Here is a 25,643-nt window from a genome sequence, read left to right on the forward strand (position 1 = left end):
GAATTTTAAAGTACAATCTTTTAAATCATTTAACTCAATCTAATTAAAAACACAGGGGCTATAATAAACTTTTTTTTAGCTTTAGTTCTTATGAGAACAATATTTTTATACTACATGCGACCTATGTGCTTGCAGTTTACATTTGATGGTGAATAGGCGCCCACTTCGTAGACACCAAAAATTAATCCACACTAAATGATACCATATGAAAGTATTGGAGGTTACAGCAATGGATATTAGAAAACCATCCATTTGAGAGCTATGATATTAATCAAGAAAATTAAGATTATGGAGTTGTCAACATCCACTGATGATATGATTTATAAGAGTCTCATAAAATATTGAATTTTTTTACCAGCAAAATATTGAATTTTAACCATTCGTTTTTTTTTAAAATTTAATGATAGGGATAAAATAAGCGGGAAAAAGAAGGAAAAAGACAAGGAGAAGACTCAAATCGGTAAAAAGCTAATCTGGTTTGAATTTGGTTTCAACTTGAGATTTGAGGTTAATGCTCTGCGTTTGGTTTTCAGTGAAGTTAGCGACGCGTAAAACGCATGGATAAGGCTTTCTAAAAAAGCGCCTGAGGGTTAGATATCAGAATCAGAAAATCCAACAGTGGCGAACAGGGAACCTGAAAAAGCCAGTGATGACGACGGAGACCGACCTGTCGTTGACTATTCTCCATGGTGCTGTGATAGTAACCATGGACGGTGATAGCCGAGTGTTTCGGGACGGGGCCATCGCCATTGAAGGGCACCAAATCAAAGCCACTGGCCAGTCTTCCCAGATTCTTCACCAATTCTCTGCTTTCGCCACCCAGATTATCGATCTCCACGGCCACATCTTACTTCCTAGGTCTATTCAATTCCCTGTTTCTTTTCCCTCTCTATTTTTCATCTATTCTTCATCATTTTATTATTTTTCTACGCTTTTTTGAAGCGTACGATAGATAGCGTTTTTGAATGCGAAATCCAGTATTAATTAGCATGGGAATTTTGTTTCGTTTGGAGGGACTTCTCAGGTACTAGGCGAGATAGTGTGTGAGAATCGATACTCGTGGAGATTTTGATTCTTTTTGAAATAAACAAAATTCTAAAGAGAAAATTAAAAGTTCAGTTAACCAAACAGTAACTACTCATCCATTCTAAATTGGCACTGATCGGTCATCTCATCATTTGCTAATAGGATTCATCAACACTCACGTTCACACTTCTCAGCAACTAGCTAGAGGCATAGCTGATGATTTGATTTAATCACCTGGTTGCACGGTCGCATTTGGCCATGCGAATCCCATATGACCGAAGAGGATTCTTACATTTCCACTTTGCTATGTGGGATTGAACTCATTCACTCTGGTGTAAGCTTCAACATTTCCCCTTTTTCCACTGGATTTTGTTACTTCAATCCTGTCGAAGAGGGAGTTGTTAGTTATGCATAAATGGAACATGTTAAATTCATTTATGTGATTTCTCCATAAATTCAGGTTACATGATTCGCTGAAGCTGGAGGGCAACATGTTTCTGGAATGGCTAGAGCAGTGAAACTACTGGGCTTACGTGCATGTTTGACCCAGTCAACATGGATGCTGGTGAGGGTTTGTCGTCATCTTGGGCAGCTCGAACTACTGATGATTGTATTCAGGTAAATCTCATCCTGCTTCAGGTTGTCAATATTGTTGGCATCGGGATACTTTGAAGTTTATCAACTATAATAATTGACTCGTGAAAGCTGTATCACTGGTTACTCTTTTCTGCAGTCTCAGAAGGAGAATTATGATAAGCATAATAATACAGCTAATGGGCACATCAGATTTTGGTTTGGAAGCAAATTATGAATTCTACTGAACGCTTGCTCCTTGAGACGAGAGATGCAGCAAGAGACCTGAAAACTGGAATACACATGGTATTGTCCTTGTAGGAAAGTGGGCCAGTCCACCCTTGGTGGATGGACCCAAACTCATTAAGCTTTGGGGTTCTGAAGCAAATAACAAAACATTTGGGTCGAAAATTGCAATTTGCTCCTTTTTTAGTTTAAAACGGTTAAATAACCGTGGAGGCAAAATTCAAAAACAGAGACGGTTTTTTGTCTTCGGTTTCAACCGTCCGAGTACCCTTTTTTAGTGAGTCATGGGTATGGCATTCGTTTGGTGGTTTTCGTTTTTGTCTCCACACTTTGCTCTCCATTCTTTCCTTCCCTCTACTCCAGTGTATTTGCTGTGTCTCCCAAATCCGACTCCGTCACCGTGATCGGACCTCCGCGTGGCAACCTGATTACACCGCAGACTCCAGGTATGCCCGAAATCCTTCATTGGTATCAGAGCATGTGATATTTCCTATAGATTCTGTGGCCTGCGTTTTCATATCAGTATTTTTTTCTGATTGTTCGGTCTGAGTAACTTGCGATTTGCTTCAATATATTATGCAAATCCTCCATTTTACTTTCAGTATGATCTTATATTTATGTTTAGACATATTGGGTTGCTTCTCTGCCTCTGTGAAAATCGTTTTATACAGTATCTATTTTCGGCCGTACGTTTTCGTTTTTTGGGTGTCTCGAAATGAAGTTTTTTGGATTCAAAATTTATCCCATTGCGTAGAGCTCGAAAAAATGAAAAAAATGATATAAAGTACACTAAAAAATGATTAGAGAGAAAGAAACCGGGTCCGACGGGTCCGTCGGACCCGACCCGGTTGCAGAAGCCGGGTCAAGACGACCCGGCTGGAGGTTGAAGGAGACCCTCCAGGGGCCAAAACGGCGTCGTTTTGGCCCCTCCTGTAAAATAAAAAAAAAAAGGGGTATTTACTGGGCTGGACGTAGGATCCAGCCCAGACAAAAAAAAAAAAAAAGGAAAGGGTGTACTGGGCTGGAGGCAGGATCCAGCCCAACCAAAAATTTTTTTTTTTTTTAAAAAAATTTTGAAGAGAACCGGTTGGGCCGAAATGGACCAAACCCAACCGGCCCAAAATACTTTAATTAAAAAAAAAACCGAGAATAAAAAAAAAAAAAAATTTGGACCAAGCAGCGCCACGTGGCACGTGGCACCCCACCTTGGCACGTGGGGACCACCACCTGACAGGTGGTGGCGCGTGGAAGCCGCAGGCACGGCGCGTGTCGCCGGCGGCAGGCTGCATGGCGGCGCGTGAAGTACACGCGCCGACAGGGCGAGTGGGAAAATTTTTTTTTTCAATTTTTCGCTAATTTTTCCTTCTAGGGGCGCGTGTAGGCGCGTGAAAGGTCCGTTTGAGGTGCGGTTTGTCTCTAAAAATCCCTAAAATCAAGATCTTTATTTTGATATATAATTTGATAATTTTGGAGACAATTAAGGATCTATTTGTGAGTATTTTCAGTGTATTTTCTGGTATTTTCATGCGGAAATAATTCCAGAATATTCAAAATAATTTAAATTATTTTGTTCTAGGTGAAAATGAAGCAAGAGGCTTCTAGTAGCACTGAAAATACCGATCATGGTTCATTGGAATATTCATTCTTAGGTGATGGAATTCCAGAATATGAACCAGAGGATGAGGATCCTGAGGAGGACCCTGAAGAGGTTCCTCAAGAAATCCCGGAGGAGTTAATGGATTCTGGACCTGAGTCAGAATCTTTATTTCCCACTGAACCCCTCGTACCGAACCTCATTTGGTCTGTAATGATTCGTAGATCTTCCCAATAAAACCGAAGTAGAGGAAGGCGAAGAGGTGGATCAACCCTGTACCCCTGCTTTAGCTATGAGAATAGCTGAAAGTGATGCAGCTAAATTGACAAACATAAAAGGCATCAATGGTGTGCTCGCTAGCTACGTCCATTACATGACCGATAAGAAGAATACAGAATTCTACCTTAGAGTCATAATGGAGTACATAAGAGCAATAAGAGTTAGAGGCGGACCTAAAGGCAAACCCATAAGAAAGTCTTACTGGATTTGGGCCATAGAGCTAGTGTCCTCCTTTATGAACAAAACGCGCAAACTTAGAAGCCTAAGAAAAGCAATGCTTGATTACCTTTATGTTCATATCAAATGATGTAATATTTGTATTTACCATGAATTTGTGGTTTCATGCATTGTAAACAGACTAAGTATGTTATTTCATTTAATGAAATTACTTGAATTATTGTTGTATGATTATTTGTGAATATCATGTGTATGCCTTTTATAAGTGGGAGCTTTTAGAAGATGAGACTTCTAAAGGTTACAATCTTTGAAGTGCTTATATAAAATCCTTGATAGGACATGATGATTATTGCTAGTATCTGTGTGATGGGAGGTACAAACGTATTCTCCTGATCATGGATCTAGTAATTTCATTATTTACTGATTGAGGATAATATAGGCATATTACATTGTATACTTCATTGTGCTATATAACTGAAATGTTCTTTGGTTCGGTTCTCTTTAAAGAGAACATAGATTAATGTGGGATAGATTTGTCACAGAACTAAGAATGGCAACCAAGAACATAATTGCTGAATTGAACAAGGGAGAAAAGCTTAACGGGGACAACTGGGACATCTGGCACCGAAAGGTCCAGTATATCCTAGAGGAACAGGATGCGATAGAGCCTCTCACCACTGCTATGGTTGAACCTGAGGCTGGCAACACAAACCAGCACAGGAGAGACCAAGAGGCATATCTAACCTGGAAAAAGAAGAATAGCATAGCAAGAATCACGCTTTTGAGCTCCATGGCTGATGACCTGATGTGTGAGTTTGAGTCGCACAAAACTGCACAGGCCATGTGGATAGCATTGAAGGATAAGTTTGGCGGAGTCTCTACGACCAAGCTTAGGAGGTTGACGATTAAGTTCGATACCTATAAGCTCAAGCCAAACAATCCTATGAAGCAACATCTGAGAGAGATGGCCAATATGATCCGGGAACTGAAGGAAGCTGGACATAATCTGTCTGATGAGCAGCAAGTGCAGGCTGTCATCAGGTCGCTCCCTGCAAGTTGGGAGCACATGAAAGTCAACCTAACCCACAATGAAAACATCATCACTTTTAATGATGTAGCTAAGCATCTGGAGCTGGAAGATGAACGTCTAGAGGCTTACAAGAGCTCTGGACAGACTTATTTAACTGAGGATGCTGGTACTTCCCAATCTAAGCCCAATTTCAAAAAGGGCAAGAAGCCCCAAAAGAAAGGGAAGAAGGGCGGTCCTCAATTTAAAAAGGGCAAGAAACAATTTAAGAAGAAGGGAAAGAAAGGCGGGAAGAAGAAGCTAGACCTGAAGAAGGTCAAATGCTTCGCCTGCCAACAAATGGGCCATTTCGCACGTGACTGTTCTAAACAGGCTGAAAGCGAAAAGGTATTAGTGAATTATGTGAATTCACATGTTTCATATGTTTCTAGTACTGTTTTTCTAACAGAACCTGTTTCTTCTTCTTGGATTATAGACTCAGGCTCCACAGACCACGTAAGCAGGGATCGGGGATCCTTCGTGGAATACCGTCGGTTGCCGTATCAAAGCAAGTGGCTTTATGTTGGGAACAATGCGAGAATCGAGGTTCGAGGGATTGGCACCTGCAAGCTTGCTTTGCGTGGTGGAAAGACCTTGATACTCCATGATGTGCTTCATGCTACCGACATCCGACGGAATTTAATTTCTGTTATTTGCTTAGTAGACTTTGGGTTTAATGTTTATTTTCATGATAAAGTTGCAGACATTTCCTTTAACTCTGAATTTTATGGTTCAGCATTCAGATTCCAGAAATTTTTTGTTATGGATCTTGCTTTTGGTTTTAACGCTCATGATTGTTTTGCTATTTCTTCAAGCAATCCTGATATGAATATCTGGCATGCTAGACTAGGACATATTAATCAAAATAGAATGATTAAACTAGCAAAAGAAGGAATGTTGGGCACAATCCCTAACATGGAAATGTCCTTATGTGAAAATTGTCTAGCTGGTAAGGCAACTAGAAAACCTTTCGGTAAGGGAACAAGAGCTGAAAATCCATTGCAATTAATCCATTCTGATATCTGTGGTCCGATGAGTGTGAGGGCGAGACACGGAGCTTGGTATTTTATTACCTTTATTGACGATTTTTCACGATATGGTCATGTCTATTTGATCTCGCATAAGTCTGAAGCACTTGAGTGCTTTAGACGATACATAAATGAGGTAGAGAATCAAATGGACAGTAAAATTAAAGCATTACGTACTGATCGAGGTCGTGAATATTTATCTGATCAATTTAAACAGCTCTGTGAGGAAAAAGGGATAATTAGACAACTGACTATCCCTGGCACTCCACAACAGAATGGAGTGGCTGAGAGGAGGAATAGAACTCTTCTAGACATGGTTAGGTCTATGATGGCTCAAGCAAACCTACCAATTTCATATTGGGGTGATGCTTTGTTAACGGCAACCTTCATACTTAACCGTGTGCCCTCAAAATCAGTCGCTTCCACACCCTATGAATTATGGACAAAACGCAAACAGGATCTAAGTGTCCTAAGACCCTGGGGGTCAGCAGCATATGTTCATGATGATTCCCACAAGCATGGGAAATTGGGTCCTAGAGGAAAGAAGTGTATTTTTATAAGGTACTCTGAACAATCTAAAGGATACGTTTTCATAGGTGAAAACGAAGATGGAACAGTGACTGAAATGGAATCAAGAGATGCCACATTCATTGAGACTGAATTTCCTAAAAGAGGAGATGTTGACCGCACTGTATCTCTTTATGAGACACAGGAACAAGTCAGTGCAGAACAAATTGACAGACCAGAATCGTCTAGGTGTGTCAATCTGAGTGGGAGCCAAGAAAGGTCAACACCAAGACCTGAACAAAGAAAGAAAATAAGCAAATAGCTCCCGTCAGAAGGAGTAACAGGGAAAGTGTTCCCAAAAGACGCTTTCAAATAGAAAGCGAATCTCTCTTAGTTACTCCAGAAGGGGATGATGAGCCCCGTTCTGTACGAGAAGCCTTGTCAGGTCCTGCAAAAGATGAATGGATGAAAGCTATGGAAGAAGAAATGGACTCAATGAAAAAGAACCAAGTTTGGGTGTTAGTTGATCTTCCAAAAGGCGTAAAGCCATTGGGAACAAGTGGGTTCTCAAAATTAAAAGAAAAGTGGATGGATCAATTGACAAATACAAGGCTCGATTAGTGGCAAAGGGGTACACACAACAGGAAGGAATAGATTATGAAGATACATTCTCACCTGTTGTGCGTTTCAATTCTATTAGACTTATTCTGGCAATAGTAAACAGTTTAGATTTAGAATTACATCAGATGGATGTAAAAACCGCATTTCTGAATGGTGATCTGGATGAAGAAATCTATATGGAACAACCATTAGGTTTCATTGAAAATGGAAAGGAAAATAAAGTTTGTAAACTCAAAAGGTCCATTTATGGATTGAAACAGTCATCCAGACAGTGGTATTTGAGGTTTCACAAAGCAATAACCTCATATGACTTCCAAATGATAGAGGAAGACCACTGCGTCTACATTAAGCGGTTTGAGGGTAATTTTGTCATATTATCCTTATATGTAGACGATATACTATTAGCCGGAAATAGTCTAGATTCGGTGGTGGCTATTAAAAAATGGCTTTCGTCGAATTTTGAAATGAAAGACATGGGTGAAGCAGAGTATATACTTGGAGTTAAGATCCAAAGAAATCGTTCAAAACGAATCCTCTCTCTTTCACAAGAGAATTATATCAATAAGATTCTTGAGCGATTTAACATGAAAGACTGCAATCCCATGAGTACGCCTGTTGCTACTGGAGTGGCTTTGAGTTCTGACATGTGTCCCAAAACCGAATCTGATAAAAAGAAGATGGAAAGAGTTCCATATGCCAGTGCTGTTGGTAGTCTGATGTATGCAATGATGTGTACAAGACCAGACATCTGTTTGCAGTGGGACTGGTGAGCAGATTCCAGTCTAACCCCGGTGAAAAGCATTGGAAAGCAGTGAAGAGGATCTTGAGAAACTTAAAGGGCACTTCCAATTATGCACTGTGCTACGAAGGAGGTGACCTGCGTCTTGTTGGGTACTCCGATGCTGATGTAGGCGGAGATGAAGAAGAACGAAGGTCAACTTCAGGTTATACCTTCTTACTCAACAATGGCGCCATATGTTGGAGTAGCAAGAAGCAAACGTGCATTGCCTTACATTCAATGGAAGCTGAGTTTGTGGCATGCACTGCAGCAGTGCAAGAGGCTTTATGGCTGAAGAGATTTATAGAACACCTTGGATTTGGAAATGAGAGTACCAATCCGGTGATGGTATACTGTGACAATACTGCAGCCATAGCCTATACTAAAGATCCTAAGTATCACAGCAAAACCAAGCACATTGACATCAAGTATAATTTCGTTAGAGATTACATAGCACAAAAGATTGTTACTGTACAATATATTTCAACCAAATGTATGGTAGCAGATCCTCTGACAAAGCCAATAGGCGAAAGAGTTTTTAAAGAACATGTACAAGCCCTTGGCATACATAAAGTGTAATATGAATGCTTCATTAATGAAATTATATTTCGTTATCACTTTATGTGTCTGTCCGAAAGTATACAGTGTCTAGTATGTCGTACAGGTTAAAAAGGTTGGCTCTCTCACACAGGCAACCGCCTTTGACACTCAGGTGGAGTGAACAAAGATGAGACATTTGTGTTCACCAGTAAAGCAGCAATGAATGCTGATATGGTAGAGAAGAAACACAAACTTTGTGTCGCCTTGACTAAAGTGTAGCAAGTCAAGATGAGATCCACGTTGATAAAGCTGGATCGAAGTTTGGAATCCCACTTCCATAATACCTGTAGCCAGACAACAAACTCTTCAACGTCGACGTCATAACAATGAGCAGAGTTGAAGAATTTGGGTTTAGATACTGAGTGTGTCTGGACCTAAGTCTGTACGGTGTTGATAATAAATCTAAATCGACATACGCTCTTATAGTAAAAGAGTAACACCGTAGCATGTGTTTCATACCACATGTGCTGAGAGAACCGCAAAAGGGAAGCAAGTGAAAGATCCCTGCTTCATTGCTGTGTGAGTCCCAGGGAGGAATTATCCTCCTATCGGTGTCCTTTGACTTTGACAATATCATGAAGATATGTTTCAGTGACTGCTACTTTGGCATATGTCCTATGGTCATGATTGATGCGATCTAAGGTAGTATGCTAAGAAAGCGACTGATTCATTTCAAAGTGATATTTGGGCGAAAGGAAGATTGACTGTGATATACACACCTATGCTAGTATCTGTGACATGTCCCTTATGACATTTTGTGGTCGTAAGTGTGGATACTAGACATAAGAGAAAGGTAATCTGAGTCAACTATTGACTCGAGAGGGATTAGATTTACTGTGAAAAAGTGCATATAAGTAAATCTGGGACATCTGAGGCATAATTGTAAAATTCAAGCTACACGAAGGAAAGGGTGACTTGTGCTGATCTTATAAAAGGATTTCTAGTACAAGGACCTGAGCGAAGACGTCATGCCCACGCGGTCACGGCAAAGCACTAAGTATGAAATTGAGGGAAGGTGAAGAGACAAGACCCGTGACATCTAATCCACCAAGTGTGAGTGGGAGATGTAGGAAAGTGGGCCAGTCCACCCTTGGTGGATGGACCCAAACTCATTAAGCTTTGGGGTTCTAAAGCAAATAACAAAACATTTGGGTCGAAAATTGCAATTTGCTCCTTTTTTAGTTTAAAACGGTTAAATAACCGTGGAGGCAAAATTCAAAAACAGAGACGGTTTTTTGTCTTCGGTTTCAACCGTCCGAGTACCCTTTTTTAGTGAGTCATGGGTATGGCATTCGTTTGGTGGTTTTCGTTTTTGTCTCCACACTTTGCTCTCCATTCTTCCCTTCCCTCTACTCCAGTGTATTTGCTGTGTCTCCCAAATCCGACTCCGTCACCGTGATCGGACCTCCGCGTGGCAACCTGATTACACCGCAGACTCCAGGTATGCCCGAAATCCTTCAGTCCTCTCTCTCGCTTTTTCTCTCACACACACAGTGTGTGCATGTCGCGTTATGTGCATTGTATGTTATTTCTGTAGTTAATGGAGTGCCTTTACAGGTAGTTATTTAGAGCAAGAGTGACATCTAGATTACAATTTGGTGTTCATCTAACATGCCAGTTAAGGTGTAATATATGTTGAATTAAACTTGACTTTTAGCATGTTGCAGAGCTACCATATGCGAATCAACTAGTCATGGACGCTCACAAAGTAAATCATGGAACTGTTACATACTTGAAGAAGACAGGTTTCCTGCAAAATAATCTGTTATCAGCTCATACTGTCTGGGTTGATGGTAGTGAGGTAAGTTGATGTTATTGTAATTATGCTACTATTGATCCAACAAGACTCAGTTCACTTATGAAATTTTTGACAGTGTGTCAGATGCATATGCACACATAACGTGGATCTTAAGTGCCATAGAAATTTTTGGGAAATAACTCTTTAACCTTTCTGAAATCTTGTCCTTTTTTGTTTGAATGAGGTTTTCTGTGTCTAAATTTGGTTACATAGTGTTTATTGTTCATGATATTTTAAACCCCACCTGCATGTAACCGTTTCTTTTCCTTCGAAATTTCAGTTTTCTTTTAAGTGTGTGGCTATTTCCTTTAGCTTCCAAAGTAATTAATACTTTAATATTATTTAAAACAGATAACCATCTCTTGGGCTGTGTGCTTATGTCAGTAAATTTTAGAACTTAATAAATTAACTAGGAAAATAAAATCAAGCTAATAATTTGGAAAATAAACTGGCAAAAGAACAAATATAGTTGTGTGAGGAGATCGATTGTCCTTTCCACTCGAATATTTGGATATTCTGTCTAAATAACAATTATTCATTGTTCAACATGATGACCAATAATATTAACACTTTCAGATATCGTTCCTCTCAAGGGCAAGGGTCAAAGCGTCTCACTGTCCGGCTGCTGCAATGAGAATGGTTGAATTTGCGCCTGTAAAGGAGATGCTCGATGCTGGCATCTGCGTCTCCTTGGGGTTGATGGGGCACCATCAAACAATCGAATAAGCATTGGTTCATTTTAACTCTTAACCTTCAAATTCTTTGCTTTGTATCAATTCTACGGGTGTGTTTGGATTGACGTTCGACAAAACTGACTTCTAGCCCAACTGATTTTTGTAACTAAAGTTAGAGTAAAAGTCAGTTAGTGTAATGCGATTTATGTTTGAATAGCTACTTTTAAAAAATCAGTTGAAAAAGTTGAAAGTTGTTTGGATGATTAATAGAAAAAGTAGTTTAGTTGTAAAATGACCGAAAAGAGCATAGACTTTATTGAATAGTAATATTTGAAATTTTATATTTTTAATGTGATAATAGTTTAAAAATATACATAAAATTATTATAATAAAATATAAATAGTTTATTTGTGAAATTATAAAATAAAAATATTTGTTACGGAGAAAATTTAAAAATACATTGTAAATAATTAATTACATATACATAATAGATAAACATGAATATAAATTGAAATTCATTTGGTCTGAATAAAAGCTCATTATGCTAATGAAGGAGATGAGGCAGAGGGAAAAATGTGAGGGTAAATTTGGGATGCTCATTTTTAATGATCACCGTTTGAAATTGCAGTTTGAAAAGTCAGATTTTCCTCCGTTGAGTCCAACTGAGGTTGAAGGCTAGAAGTTGATTGAAAAAGTTAACCTAGCCAAACAACGTTTTTTGTCCAATTCAGTTTGCATCTTCAGTTTTGCAATTTCCAATGAGCATTTACCGTTTGTAACTGTAATCCAAACGTATCCTATATCACTAGGGTGGCTCCAGTATGCAGGTCTACTTTTCTTATGGTAGTTTCATATTTTAGTTTTTATTGGATCAGTGAAACGCATACTTTGGTACTCACTGAAATAGTGTGAGTTGCACATATCCTTTGGAAAAATTGAATGTAACGCACTCACAAAAATGCTTGACATATTTTACTGACTTGAAATGTTTATGTATTTTCTCTTTTTAGTTGACGAGATGTACATAGCCTCTCTGATTAACAAAGGACGGGAAGTTTATGCAAAGGGAGCTACAGATCCAATGGCGTTTCCTGCTGAAACTGTTATGAGAATGGCTACTGTCAATGGCGCAAGGTCAGTATTATGGGACGATGAACTAGGGTCACTTGAGGTTGGTAAGAAGGTTGGTGTCTGCATCTCTTTTTACTCTAATAATCTCTGTTGTTTTCATTTTCCCCTTTTCCCCTCGATTTAAGTTAAAAATTAAAATATCTATTTTTTGAGAGTGAGCCGAATGCATAGTGATTTTCACTGAGGCACGGAAAAGAACTGGACAAAATTTTGCTAATAGCGTACAGAGGCGGTTATGCAAAAGCAAACCCTCAATATTTCATTGTCCATCAAGTAGGATTGACAAAAGAACCGAAAAGAGACTCATTATTCATCCGTAATTAGGGACTAGCATGTGTCTAAGAACTCTCATAAAGAATGAAGGTAAATTAAGAGGACTATTCAGAGGATTATGTGATCATAAGCTGGTAAGCTTATCTAAATTCACACAACAAAGAGAACTAAAATGCTTTGGCATTTAATTTGGTAAATGCTGGATCGATTTCTACATTATCATTCTGTCCTTTCTGGGTGTTAGCGTTCTGTCTTGGGTTCTCACTGGACACTGAGGCTGGGCTGATCATGTTTGTGTTTGTTATTTGGTAGGCTGACATTGTAGTAGTCAATCCTTCATTATGGCCTATGGTTCCCGTTCTTGACTGGTATGAACCTATTCTTGATTCAAATTTTACTTAGATTACTCTATTTATTTCCATTTTATGGTCCACTATGTTTTGTAGTTGATTAATATTTCATTGTTCCCCCAAAATGCAGGACATCGAACATCGTATATTGCATCAGAACAGAAAATGTGGTTGCTGTCATGTGCAATGGGGTATGGATAATGAAGGACAGGAAAATTCGAAGTGTTGACGAGGTATCCATTTTGTCTTAATTAGAACCGGGTGAACAGAATAGGTGATGTTGGAGCAAATTGATAAGAAAAGATATAGATATAATTAACGTTAACTCTCGTAAAACTGAAATCTTATTAGATAGGGCGAAACACGGTGGGGAGTTAGACTTGAAGAATAAGGGTGTTGAGATCTAAGTTTATAGGAATAAGGTGTTAAAATACCTCGAAAATACACCCAAAGCATCCAGTGCTCAGAAGATTTTTTTGGCTCTAAATGCCGGTTTGGTTCGTTGAATGATATATAATGTAATGTAATAGAATGTAATGTAATAATAATTACATGAGTTTGTTTGGTACATCATTATGATGATGCATAAGCATAGAAATATTTGGTTTGATTACAAAGAACATGGGAGTAGGTTAAAATAATATACCAAAAGACAAAATTACCCTTATGTACATACTCATATATGTATAATTAAAATTGTTTATTTTTTGGTCCAAATATATAATAGCCGTATCCACTATAACATATCAAAATATAAATTTTTATATATAATAGGAAAAACTATAAAATTGGCTCATTTCCATATATATATTAATTAAAGTATAATGCAAGTTTGATAATTAAAATTGTATCTATATATAACGTATATGCATATATTTTTTTTATGTACTCACATATTATAACAAGAACTATAATTTGTATACAAATATAAAATTAAGTCAATAAGTCAACATATAAATTTAAGCATAAAAACTAATAAATTAAATCATGTCCGTAATTATCAATTCAAATGAAAAGATGTTGAGATAATGTTTGGAAATTTCAAAATACCAACAAAAGAAATATTTAAAGGTGCTATATATCAAATTATTTATTCAAGAAGGTTGTACACCCAAGCAGCCATCTCGTTTTCATGGACTAGTGAGAATTCAACTGCCAATGATGAAGACTCGGTAATCTTAGAATGAGCCTTGTTAATCTCTCCCCATGTAAGACCTGGTATTCTCATAAGTTGCCTGTATATTTCCTCTGCCTTACCCACATCAACAGGACCAAATCTTCTGGAATCTTTACGCATCTTTGCAAATTCTTTACATAAATTGTGATGATTAGGAAATATAAAGAATAGATTAATATAAAGAATAGGTTCAAATTTTGTATTAGGAAAAATGCTAATGAAATTGGTGTCATATTGGATAAATATATTTAAGACATTTGATAAAGCTAGAGTTTTTATTTAAATTCATTCCATACATCTGTATAAAATATTATTCTTTTTTCTTAAAAAGTGCTTTTGAAAGAATGAGCTCCAACTTCTTGATAAGTATGCAGAATTACAATCTTGGAAAAAATGAGTTAATCTTTTTCTTTCAAATAGAAAATATTAATTGAAAAGGTTTGTTAAAAAATTGAAGTTGATTTGAAGGGTCACCTGATAGCGACAAAAATCATAAAATGCTAAATAGATGGTTTGATAAAGTTTCATGTTTAATGGGCATAGGTCCATTGGTATTTTCAAGAAAGAAAAACATACTCTTCATATGCACCCAATTTATTTAATATTAGTTTATTATCTCCACAAATAGAAAAGGTAGCGCACACCAAAATTGATGAAGAATGTCGCAAAAGAAAACCACACAAAAGAGGCAAGGAGTAATTACCTTTCCAACGCCATGATGATCGTTAGCAGCAGTGAGGAAGACGGTAGTTGCAGTGTGAACACAATTGGTAGCAATTGATAGGGTTTATGAGTCTTTCATTAAGGTCAATTTGGTCAATTTTAAAGATTATAAGGGTAATAAAATATTTTTCACTTGATTACAAGAGGTCTGCATCCTTATTCATAGGTCTTAGCTATGTAATCCCCATGCATCTACTTAAGGTAATTAGGATTACAATATGTAATTCTTTTTACATTACAAAAGTCTAACCAAACAATTGAATCAGCACATTACATTAGGATTACATGTAATGAACTTTAATAGAATTGAACCAAACCGGCTATAAAATACCTTGGAACATGGAAGTTTAATTTTGTAAATATGCCCTGGAGTTAACAGTCAATAATGTCCCTTTAATACTAACTGTGTTTGACCAGATTTACCACCCAATATTCCCTCCTCTCCACCTCATCATCTCCTTCCTCTTTCTTCTCAATCGGCTTCAACAACCCAGACTATCTTCTTCTTTCCCTCCCTCCCTCCCTTCCTTCCTTCTTCAACCCAGGTCCTGGCAATTGCGATGCTCTCGGTTCCCATGGACGCCTTGCATTTCACGTCAAATGTGATGGACCTCGCCTACGGCAGCGTTTCGAATATCAGCGTCTCGTTCCATGAGGGATTTCCCTGGCATCGTCTGCCACACCCTACAATATGGTGGAACAGTTGAGGGTCGCCGCCTAGACTTTGACAAAGACGTTCTCCGTGACCGGCTTTCGGTCTACTGTGAGGCCGTTTGCTGAGAGAACCTTGATCTTTAGAGTTCGCCATCCTACGGAGACTGTCATTTTAAATGAAAACAATGAGACGTGTTTCTTTGGTTCAACGTAGAAATGGCAGAGCAAACGTGTGCCAATTGGGTCCCTGTTTAGATGGTCGGCCCTCATGCCGTGTTAGCACACATCGTCACCAACCTTCATCGCAAAATATTTCCTTGCGATGATGAAGGTAACCGCAATTTTCAAACTCATCTCTAGATTCTCTTTTCTCTTGCATCCATCACAGATTCATGTGAAATTGAAATGTTTAAGGATCTGTAAGAAAATGGGCCAGTCCACCCTTGGTGGATTGGACCCAGACCCATTGATATTTGGGGCTCTAGTGTGAATAGCAAAAATTATGGGTATCTAACTGTAATTTTTTCCTTTTCATGTATTTTTGCCAACAAGCGGGAACAGTTAGACGAGAAGGTAGTTTTCTTTTTTTCAAAAAGGAACATGCAGTTACTAAAACCATGGGGGTCAGTTCAGTGGCATCAGATTTTTGTTTCCTTTTTTTTTCTTCCTCCGTTCTGTGTTTCCAAGAACTCTCTCTGGTGAATTTGCTGTGAATCTTTAGATCCGACTCTGTCACTGTGATCAGACCTCTGCGTGGCAACCTAATTTCATTATAGATTCCAGGTATGCCCGAAATCCTTCAGTGGTATCAGAGCATGGTATGTGTCTACGTTTTTCGTTGCTCTATCTGTGCATGAAGCCTATTTTTTTTTATTTTTCTGAGTCCAGTGGATAATTTGGTTCTGTGATTTGCTTCATTGTTAATTATGCAAATCCTTCATTTTACTTTCAATATCATAGTTTCGTATCTTATGTTTATGATTAGAGATACTAGATTCTTCTCTGCCTCCATGAACGCATTCTTTTTCTTGGACTGTTTTTCGGCCGTACGATTTTCATTTTTGGGTTTGCTTAAAATCAGGTTTTTAGGATACAAAAACTATCCCATTGTGTAGAGGATGAAAAAACGAAGAAAATGATATAAAGTACGCGAAATTTGGGCGTCAAACAGAGGAGATATGGATGAGAGAAGGTTTCAGATTCGACGGACCCGTCGGAACCGACCCGCTTGCAGAAACCAGGTCAAGACGACCCAGCTGGAGGTTGAAGATGACCTCCAGGGCCAAAACGGCGTCGTTTTGGCCCTCCTTAAAAAAAAAAAAAAACGTTTCGGCCCTTCTGAAAAAAAAAGCCCAGAAATTTCAGCCAAAAAAAAAACAAAGGGTTTTTGGTTGGGCAGATATGGGCCGAGCCCAAACAGCCAAAAAAAAAACATTTTAATGCAAAAAAATGAATTTTTTTAAAAAAATTGGTGCAAAATTGCCACGTGGCACGTGCCGCCACGTGGCATGCCATCTGGACACGTGGGGCCCACCACCTGAAAGGTGGTGGCGCGTGGAGGCTACCGTAACGGCATGTGTTGCCAGCGGCAAGCTGCAGGGCGGCGAGTGTACTACACACGCCAACAAGGCGAGTGGAGAAATTTTTTTTTCATTTTTCTCAAATTTTTTTTCTAGGGGTGCGTGTTGGTGCGTGGATGGTTCGTTTGAGGTGTGGTTTGTCTCTAAAAATCCCTAAAATTAAAATCTTCATTTTGATATATAATTTGATAATTTTTGAGACAATTAAGGATCCGTTTGTGAGTATTTTCAGTGTATTTTCTGGTATTTTCATGCAAAAATAAATTCCATAATATTCAAAATAATTTAAATTATTTTGTTCTAGGTGAAAATGAAGCAAGAGGCTTCTAGTAGCACTGAAAATATTAAAGATGGTTTATTGGAATACTCATACATGGATAATGCAGTTCCAGAATATGAACCAGAGGATGAGGATCCCGAAGAGGACCCTCAAGAGGTTCCTCAAGAAGACCCGGAGGAGTTAATGGATTCTGGACTTGAGTCGGAATCTTTATTCCCCACTGAACCCCTCCGTATCGAACCTCATTTGGTCTTTAATGATTCACTAGATCTTCCCAATGAAACCGAAGTTGAGGAAGGAGAAGAGGTGGATCAACCCTGTACCCCTACTTTAGCTATGAGAATAGCTGAAAGAGATGCAGCCAAACTGACAAACATAAAAGGCATCAATGGCGTGCTCGCCAGCTACGTCCATTACATGACCGATAAGAAGAATACTGAATTCTACCTTAAAGTCATAATGGAGTACATAAGAGCAATAAGGGTTAGAGGCGGACCTAAAGGAAAACCCATAAGAAAATTTTACTGGATCTGAGCTATAGATTTAGTATCATCCTTTATGACCAAAACACACGAACTTAGGAAGCTGAGGAAAGCGATGCTTGATTACCTTTATGTTCATATCAAATGATGCAATATTTGTATTCGCTTTATTGATGTTTGTTATATTAAATTTTTTGGTTTCATGCATTGTAAACAGACTAAGTATGTTATTTCATTTAATGAAATTATTGTATGATTATCTTGTGAATAATGTGTATACTTTTTATAAGTGGGAGTTTTTTAGAAGATAAGATTTCTAAGAGTCACAATTTTTGAAGTGCTTATATATAATCCTTGATAGGACATGATGATTATTGCATGTATCTGTGTGATGGGAGGTACAAATGTATACTCTTGATCATGGATCTTGCAGTGTCATTACTTTCTGATCAAGGATGGTATAAGTACAAAACATTGTATACTTCGCTGTGCTATATAACTAAAATGTTCTATGGCACGCCTCTCTTTTAGAGAGAACGTAGAATAATATGGGATAAATTTGTCACAGAACTAAAAATGGCAACCAAGAATATAATTGCTGAGCTTAATAAGGGAGAAAAGCTCAATGGGGATAACTAGGACATATGACACCGAAAGGTTCGGTACATCTTGGAGGAACAAGATGCGGTTGAACCTTTAACCACCGCAATGGTGGAACCCGAAGCTGGGAATACGGCCCAACATAGGAGAGACCAAGAGTATAGCAAGAAGAAAAACAGCATAGCAAGAATTACGTTTATGAGCGCCATGGCTGATGACATAATGTGCGAGTTTGAGAGGCACAAAATTGCACAAGCCATATGGATAGCATTGAAGGACAAGTTTGGTTGTACTTCTACCACTAAACTTAGAAGGTTGACGATTAAGTTCGACACCTACAAGCTCAAGCCAAACAATCCTATGAAACAACATCTGAGAGAGATGGCCAACATGATCAGAGAACTTAAGGAAGCAAGCCATGTCCTGTCTGATGAACAACAAGTGCAGGCTGTTATCAGATCGCTTCTTGCTAGCTGGGAGCACATGAAAGTCAACTTGACCCATAATGAAAACATCGTTACTTTTAACGATGTAGCCAAACACTTGGAGCTGGAGGATGAACGTTTAGAGGCTTACAAGACCTCTGGACAAGCTTATTACACTAAGGATGCCGGTACTTCCCAATCAAGGCCCGATTCCCAGAAGTGCAAGAAGTTCCAAAAGAAAGGGAAGAAGGGTGGTCCTCAACCCAAAAAGGGAAAGAAGCAATTCAAGAAGAAGGGAAAGAAAGGTGGAAAGAAGAAGCTAGACCTGAAGAAGGTCAAATGCTTCGCCTGCCAGAGAATTGGCCATTTCGCACGTGACTGTTCAAAACAGGCTGAGAGTGAAAAGGTATTAGTGAATTATGTGAATTCACATGTTTCATATGTTTCTAGTACTGTTTTTCTAACAGAACTTGTTTCTTCTTCTTGGATTATAGACTCAGGCTCCACAGACCACGTAACCAGGGATCAAGGATCCTTTACCGAGTACCGTCGGTTGCCGTATCAAAGCAAGTGGCTTTACGTTGGAAACAACACGAGGATCGAGGTTAAAGGTTTGGGCACCTGCAAATTTACTTTGCGTGGTGGGAAGACCTTGATACTCCATGATGTACTTTACGCTCTCGACATCCGGCGCAACTTGGTTTCTGTATTGTGTCTGTTAGAATTTGGGTTTCATGTAAACTTTCATGGTAAAGTTGCAGACATTTTTAGCAACTCTGTTTTTTATGGTTCAGCTTTCCTGTTTAAGAAGTTTTTTGTTTTGGATATTGTTGGTGATTTTAATAGTAATGAATGTTTTGCTGTTTCTAGGACAGACATTAATCAAAATAGAATGATTAAACTAGCAAAAGAAGGATTGTTAGGTGCCATTCCCAATATGGAAATGTCACTATGTGAGAATTGTCTAGCTGGTAAGGCAACAAGAAAGCTTTCGGTAAGGGAAAAAGAGCTGAAAATCCATTGCAATTAATCCATTCTGATATCTGCGGTCCAATGAGTGTGAGGGCGAGACACGGAGCTTGGTATTTTATTACCTTTATTGATGATTTTTCACGATATGGTCATGTCTATTTGATCTCGCATAAGTCTGAAGCTATTGAGTGCTTTAGACGATACATAAATGAGGTAGAGAATCAAATGGACAGTAAAATTAAAGCATTACGTACTGATCGAGGTCGTGAATATTTATCTGATCAATTCAAATAGCTCTGTGAAGAAAAAGGGATAATGAGACAACTGACTATCCTCTGCATTCCTAAATGGTGATCTAGATAAAGAAATCTATATGAAACGTACAACAAGTGAGAACGTATCTTCATAATCTATTCCTTCATGTTGTGTGTACCCCTTTACCACTAATCGAGCCTTGTATTTGTCGATTGATCCATCTACTTTTCTTTTAATCTTGAGGACCCACTTGTTCCCAATGGCTTTACGCCCTTTTGGAAGATCAACTAACACCCAAACTTGGTTCTTTTTCATTGAGTCCATTTCTTCTTCCATAGCTTTCATCCATTCATCTTTCGCAGGACCTGACAAGGCTTCTCGTACAAAACGGGGCTTATCATCCCCTTCTGGAGTAACTAAGAGAGATCCGCCCTCTATTTGAAAGCGTCTTTTGGGAACAATTTTCCTGTTACTCCTTCTGACGGGAGCTATTTGCTTATCTTTCTTTCTTTGTTCAGGTCTCAATGTTGACCTTTCTTTGAATTAGGTTTCATTGAAAAAGGAAAAGAGAACAAAGTTTGTAAACTCAAAAGGTTCATTTATGGATTGAAACAATCATCCAGACAGTGGTATTTGAGGTTTCACAAAGCAATAACCTCATATGACTTCCAAATGATAAAGGAAGACCATTGCATCTACATTAAGTGGTTTGAGGGTAATTTTGTCATATTATCCTTATATGTAGACGATATACTATTAGCCGGAAATAGTCTAGATTCGGTGGTGGCTATTAAAGAATGGCTTTCGTCAAATTTTGAAATGAAAGATATGGGTGAAGCAGAGTATATACTTGGAGTTAAGATCCAAAGAAATCGCTCGAAACGAATCCTCTCTCTTTCACAAGAAAATTATATCAACAAGATTCTTGAGCGATTTAACATGAAAGACTGCAATCCCATGAGTACACATGTTGCTACTGGAGTGGCTTTCAGTTTTGACATGTGTCCCAAAACTGAGTCTGACAGAAAGAAGATGGAAAGAGTTTCATATGCCAGTGCTGTTGGTAGTCTAATGTACGCAATGATGTGTACAAGACTAGACATCTGTTATGCAGTGGGACTGGTAAGCAGATTCCAGTCTAACCCCGATGAAAAGCATTAGAAAGCAGTGAAGAGGATCTTGAGATACTTAAAGGGCACTTCTAATTATGCACTGTGCTACGAAGGAAGCGACCTGTGCCTTGTTGGGTACTCCGATGCTGATATAGGCGGAGATGAAGAAGAACGAAGGTCAACTTCAAGTTATACCTTCTTGCTCAACAATGGCGCCATATGTTGGAGTAGCAAGAAACAAACGTTCATTGCCTTACATTCAATGGAAGCTGAGTTTGTGGCATGCACTGCAGCAGTACAAGAGGCTTTATGGCTGAAGAGATTTATAGAACACCTTGGATTTGGAAACAAGAGTACCAATCTGGTGATGGTATATTGTGACAATACTGCAGCCATAGCCTATACTAAAGATCCTAAGTATCACAGCAAAACCAAGCACATTGACATCAAGTATAATTTTGTTAAAGATTATATAGCACAAAAGAATGTTACTGTACAATACATTTCAACCAAATGTATGGTAGCAGATCCTCTGACAGAGACAATAGGTGAAAAATTTTTTAAAGAACATGTACAAGCCCTTGGCATACGTAAAGTGTAATATGAATACCTCATTAATGAAATTATATTTTTTCGTTATCACTTTATGTGTCTGTCTGAAAGCATACAATGTCTAGTATGTCGTACAGGTTAAAAAGGTTGGCTCTCTCACACGGGCAACCGCCTTTGACACTCAGGTGGAGTGAACAAATATGAGACATTTGTGTTCACCAGTAAAGCAGTAAAAATGCTGATATGGTAGGGAAGAAACACAAACCATATGTCGCCTTGACTAAAGTGTAACAAGTCAAGATGAGATCCATGTTGATAAAGTTGGATCGAAGTTTGGAATCCCACTTCCATAATACCTGTAGCCAGATAACAAACTCTTCAACATTGACGTCATAACAATGAGCAGAGTTGAAGAATTTGGGTTTAGATACTGAGTGTGTCTAGACTTAAGTCTGTATGGTGTTAATGATAAGTCCAAAACGACATACGCTCTTATAGTAAAAGAGTAACACCGTAGCATGTGTTTCATACCACATGTGCTAGGAGAACCGCAAAAGGGAAGCAAGTGAAAGATCCCTACTTCATTGCTGTGTGAGTCCCAGGGAGGAATTATCCTCCTATTGGTGTCCTTTGACTTTGACAATATCACGAAGATATGTTTTAGTGACTATGGTCATGATTGATGCGATCTAAGGTAGTATGCTAAGAAAGCGACTGTTCATCTCAAAGTGATATTTGGATGAAAGGAAGATTGACTGTGATATACACACCTATGCTAGTGTCTGTGACATGTCCCTTATGACATTTTGTGGTCGTAAGTGTGGACACTAGACATACGAGAAAGGTAATCTGAGTCAACCATTGACTCGAGAGGGATTAGATTTACCGTGAAAAAGTGTATATAAGTAAATCTGGGACATCTGTGGCATAACATTAAAATTCAAGCTACATGAAGGAGAAGGTGACTTGTGCTGATCCTATAAAAAGGATTTCTAGTACAGGGACACAAGCAAAGACGTCATGCCCACGCTGTCACGGCAAAGTACTAAGTATGAAATTGAGGGAAGGTGAAGAGACTAGACCCGCGACATCTAATCCACCAAGTGTGAGTGGGAGATGTAAGAAAATGGGCCAGTCCACCCTTGGTGGATTGGACCCAGGCCCATTGATATTTGGGGCTCCAGTATGAATAGCAAAAATTATGGGTATCTAACTGTAATTTTTGCCTTTTCATGTATTTTTGCCAACAAGCGGGAACGGTTAGACGAGGAGATAGTTTTCTTTTTTTCAAAAAGGAACATGCAGTTACTAAAACCGTGGGGATCAGTTCAGTGGCATCAGATTTTCATTTCCTTTTTTTTTTCTTCCTCCGTTCTGTGTTTCCAAGAACTCCCTCTGGTGCATTTGCTGTGAATCTTTAGATCCGACTCCGTCACTGTGATCGGACCTCCGCGTGGCAACCTAATTTCATTATAGATTCCAAGTATGCCCGAAATCCTTCAGAATCTAAATATAATTCTTACCGATCTTACAATTTTGTAAATTCTGCAGCAGTTTTGATTCTGTGGCAATTTTTCCTTCTTGAAGAAAGAGGATTCTAGATACAAAATGCCTTATTGGTTATCTTTATTTTGGGACCAGGATTATTTGAATTGTGCAGTAAATGACACTCATTTTTGTTCTGGTTCTTATTCTCATGGCTTTGGGGTAGTGATTTAATTGAAATAGGAGACGAAGAGGAGGGTAGTGAGGCGATGTGCCGACGTTCCTCGTGACGATCGTGTGTCCCTTCGATCTGGCCAAAGCTTCTCTCTTGCTTGTGTTTCCTCTCCTTCTGACTTTTCCATAGCTGTGGGTTGGAAGGGATTGAAGGGAATACTTTATTTTAGTTTCAAAGGAAGGGTTAATTTTTTTGGGGGGGGAGGAAGTAAACTTTTCCTGAGAAAGAATGAATGAAGGGAAGAGAAGGAACAGGGGAAGAAAACGTGTCTCAATTTTTTCACCAACTCAGCAGCCATGTCAGTATAAGTAGGTTAAAAGAACAAAAATTAATGGTCAAACTTAACCTCTGTTAATATACTTACTGTGAAATTAAACTTTCTGGATATTTTAAAGTCAAAAAAACTTTCCGCTGAGTGTTCTCTAGTATAAATTTTCGGGATATTTAAGTAGCTTATTTTAAGTTTATATTAATTCTGGGGCCTGGGCATTGGCAACACGTATGTAATTCTAAGGGAAAAAAATTAAAATCATTGGGGCAATGATCATAAAACGGAACCGAAGCTAACCAAACAATCCAGCTAGTTGAATGGCACGTCGACTGGACTCGATAGTGACCCAGTTTCGACCAAAAAGTGTCTCCATGATTGAGCCAAATTGAAATGGGGTTGAGCCACCATTGAGACCGAATAGAAAACCATATGAGAATAGAAAACCATGAGCTTTCGGTCTGATGAAAAAAAGTCAAAAAACTTAAGATCCTATTAAAAAATTTGACTATCTTAACAACGCCGTTATATTTTCCACTTATTAGAAGCAGTTATTTCATTAAAAATTTCATATATTGTGGTGCTTTTGTGCTGAGAATTAGATTTATTATGGATTTATTTCACAGACACAGATATAGATATTATATGTGCACATAATTATTTTTTATTAAACTTTTATTTAATTATTGTTATTGGTTTGACAGTCATTCGAACTAATTGGATCATGAGAATTGTGAAATGTTGGCCTTTTCGGTTCTGCTTGTGATAGTCTTACAAACCACTGCTTTGGGAGGCATATGTCCCCCTCTTCGCCACTGGCATACACCCAAATTGTTGAAATATTTATTCAACGTTGCCTCTTGATATTGTTGAACGGATGAGGAACGCTTTCTAAAATTTCATTCTAACTCTAAAGTTTGGTTTGCTTTTTGGACCTGACAGGAAGCAGTTATTTCGAAAGCGAGAGCGGCTTCTGTTGAACTGCTAAAGAGGGCAGGCATAAGATTACCACCGAGAATGAACGTCATTTGATTGTCGTTTGGCTCTGAGAATTGTCTGCAATTAGCATTATTTGATGACACTAGCTTTTATCCTTTGCAGATTACATCTCTTATATGAAATACTGTGAAATTTGATCATATTTAAAATTCATTTTGTCTCTTATATTTATCTTTTTTTTTAAGGTAATCTTTGTTATAGTTGCATATGTTAAAAATTTTATCAAATAGTTCTAACTAATAAATATAATTAGTAAGAGTAGTTTAAAAAAAAATAGTACCTATTTATTATAAATAATTAACTTAACTAATCTATTTATTTAATCAAATTAATGAACTAGTTTTTATACTAAAGATTCCAGAGGTAATATTTAAAATTGCACGCAATCCATTTTGAGCAATACCTCCCTGAGCCTACATTGTTTTGTGTATGCTGTTGTGTTCGCCAATATTCATGAAAGTGGGAGAGGCTCAGCTGGTAGATGTCTTGACCTTGTATATTTATTTGGAAAAAAAAAAACTAGATAACATATTCTGTCAAATTATAACAAGTTGGGTTTTCTAAGAAAATGAATGTAAATAATGCATTTGAAATTATGATTTTAATTTTGTAAAAATCTAATTTGATCTAAATTCAAAATTTTTAAGTTTCAATTCTTCTAAATGATAAATGTATTTTTAAGAACTGACAGGTATAAAATTATTATTTTATTTTTTATCTATTAAAATTTTTAATATTTTTATTCCATTATCTATTTTTATTTATTTTTATCTATTAAAAGTTTATTATAATTAATAATCTATAACACACTCTAATGCAATAGCTTTTTGAGATTAGGGGTATTTTGACACTTTCATTAAAAATTATATGGTGTTTGGTGAACTTTTTAATATAAGTTTATAGGTATTTTTTTACCTTAACTTTTTTTGTTTTAATTGGGAGTATTTTGACACCTTCATTAAAAAAAATCATGAGTCCCACTACGTTTCATCATTTTAACGACACTAACATTATTGAAATCTTTTTAAACTTGAATTGGTAGATTTGAGCCAAGAAAAATTCATGACGTTAGGTAAATTTTTGGTATAGTTTCATAAATATTTTTGACCTTTAACCTTCTATA

General features: G+C 37.8%; 1 pseudogene; it reads left to right on the forward strand.

Moving 5' to 3' along the window:
• Nucleotides 1-595: 595 nt before the first annotated feature.
• LOC114759358 (5-methylthioadenosine/S-adenosylhomocysteine deaminase-like) lies at nucleotides 596-24,560 on the forward strand (annotated as a pseudogene).
• The last annotated feature ends 1,083 nt before the right edge of the window (nucleotides 24,561-25,643 follow it).

The sequence above is a fragment of the Neltuma alba genome, unplaced genomic scaffold (genome assembly GCF_004799145.2).
Source record: "Neltuma alba isolate B1F8T4 unplaced genomic scaffold, ASM479914v2 tig00010830_pilon, whole genome shotgun sequence".
Classification (NCBI taxonomy): domain Eukaryota; kingdom Viridiplantae; phylum Streptophyta; class Magnoliopsida; order Fabales; family Fabaceae; genus Neltuma; species Neltuma alba.